The sequence below is a fragment of the Grammomys surdaster genome, unplaced genomic scaffold (assembly GCF_004785775.1).
Source record: "Grammomys surdaster isolate TR1022 unplaced genomic scaffold, NIH_TR_1.0 141, whole genome shotgun sequence".
Taxonomy (NCBI): domain Eukaryota; kingdom Metazoa; phylum Chordata; class Mammalia; order Rodentia; family Muridae; genus Grammomys; species Grammomys surdaster.
Genome location: NW_021604599.1, coordinates 2,359,028 through 2,361,460, shown reverse-complemented (window position 1 = coordinate 2,361,460; position 2,433 = coordinate 2,359,028).

Below are 2,433 nucleotides of genomic sequence, written 5' to 3'. Positions count from 1 at the left end.
TCTCTCTCTCTCTCTCTCTCTCTCTCTCTCTCTCTCTCTCTCTCTCTCTCTCTCTCTCTTTCTCTCAAAGCAAAAACAAAAACCAAACCAGAAAGCACACCAGAAGACACTCTGAGATGCTTCAACCACCATGTGACAGTGGGGAGGCAGGCACCACTGTGATGAGCTAGTGAAATGGTGGAGAAAGAGAAGCAGAAAGCTCTGAGCAGTATGAAGAGAGAAGGAGCTGGAGACTCTAGGGTGGTATAGAATGGTCTGATGGGAGTAGTCAGATGCACTGACATCTGAGACCATGGGCTTCTGGTCTGTGCTGTTGCCGAGGACCATGTCTGGGTCTGTGGCTCTGAAATAGCAGGGATCTGTGTTGATGTCCAGTGCCCATGTTACCACAAAAGGCCATGTGGACATCTCTGGTCTGGGCTGCCACCTGGGGCCATGTTGATGTCCTAGGGCTGCTCAGAGCTGCCTGGGCAGAGCTAGCCCTGGTAGCCTGGGTGCAGGAGAGCAAATGGGCTGACTAAGTTGAGCTTCTACCCAAGCCAGATCCAGGGTTTCCAGTTGGCCCACTCAACACCTGCCCATCTATGAACTGCTAGAGCTGGTGAAGTGTCTGGTCCTACAGATCCAAAGCTGCAGGGTCTCCATGACACAAGGCAACACAATTAACTATCTGAGAGAAGTTCTGCTGAAGATCCAGTATTGATAGAGTAGCAGAAGCCAGAGGCCTCAAACCAGACCCATTGTACTGATCATTTGCAAGTAAAACTGTTTGGGCAAAAGCATATACCGTGTAACATGCCATGACACATCAAAGCTTCCACAGTGAGATGTTTATCTTTTGTTTTTTATTTATTTGCTTTTATTTTCTTTTTGTGGGGAGGTTGCTAGCGCAGAGTGTAGATATGAAGGGATGTGGAGATGGGGATGTATGATGTGAAATTGACAAAGAATCAATAATTCTTTTTAAAAGAATTATTTAAAAGAAAGCACACACATACACATTAAAAAAAAAACAGAACAAATGAAAGACAAAAGCAAAAACAAGGAGTCTGTTTTGTGTTGACTCCTGAGTATGCAGGCTGCCCTTAAATGTTCCTGATATACCCTGTGACAGAAAACTGTTTTTTTTTTTTTTTCCAGCAGCTATCAATTGCAAACAGCTTTTTGGCTCCAGGTGAACCTCTGTGCCCACTTCCCCTCTCCATGCCACACGTGCACGCACACACAGACACAGACACAGACACACAGACACAGACACACACACACACACACACACACACACACACACTCGAGTGCACGCATTCGTGACATATTTATGTGCCAGGTATGGTGGCACATACCTTTAATACCATCATTTGGGAGGCAGAGACAGGCAGATCTCTGTGAGTTAGAGGCCAGCCTGGTCTACAAAGCAAAACCAAAACAACAACAACAACAACACTCAAAAACAAAAAACAAAAAACAAACAAACAAAAAACCCAAGAAAAAAAACAAAATCCAAAACCCTCCCCCAACTCCCGCAAGACAAATAAAAAAACAAAAAACAGGATTGAATTGCTACCACTCCTGAGAGAATATATTTGGTTGTTTGTTTGGAAGTTGAACCAGACATTACTAGAAGGTTACAAATACGGATTTATTTTGAAAATAAGAATAAACACATGGACAGTTGTGTGTTTCCTCAGCATAAGCACTTTAGTAAGAACCATGAAGAGATCAACTCAACAACCTTACAAAATGTATAAAAGGCAAAAACTTTGTGGTTAAAAATGCTCTCAGCCACAGTATTTATATCGTCCCAGAGTCCCAAGGTTACAGATTGCTGCTGTTTTTAGATATCCTCAATTTCAGTACTACCAATTTTATCAGATGATCTGGTTTACTTGTAGGTGGGAACATTATGTTCAAATTGTTTTAAGCAGAAAACAACAGCGAGTTTGTCTAAAGTTCACCTTCACAAATTCAGGTTAGAGGAGGGGTAGATGTGGAGCTGTAGCAATCAATATATTTTAGGATTGTAGGACCAAGGGAAACATCACATCTGCATTTGACAGTCTGAAGTGAAAGATGTGCTCTCTCCAGCACACCAAGAAATTCCCTAGTAAATCAGACAAACCTGAAAGTTGTCTATCCAGGCAACTAGTCATGAAATTCAGGCAACTGTGACAGCCCAACTTGGCTTGTTGAAGCCTGAATCCTTTGCAGAGTGAGAGATTGGAACCTTTAAAACAATCCATCCTCTGAAACTCAATAGTCAAAACATCAGCCTCTAATCTGCAATGTCTTAGTTTTCAAGAACTTGACTATGTTTGAAATCTTTATATTTGGGTGGGTTTTTGCCTAAGAAAATTAGCCAAAACTATGATGTTGGGTAGAAATGAAATAAATAGTTGAAAATTTGGTAGATGTTTAATAAAAAGAAGATGTTTGTTT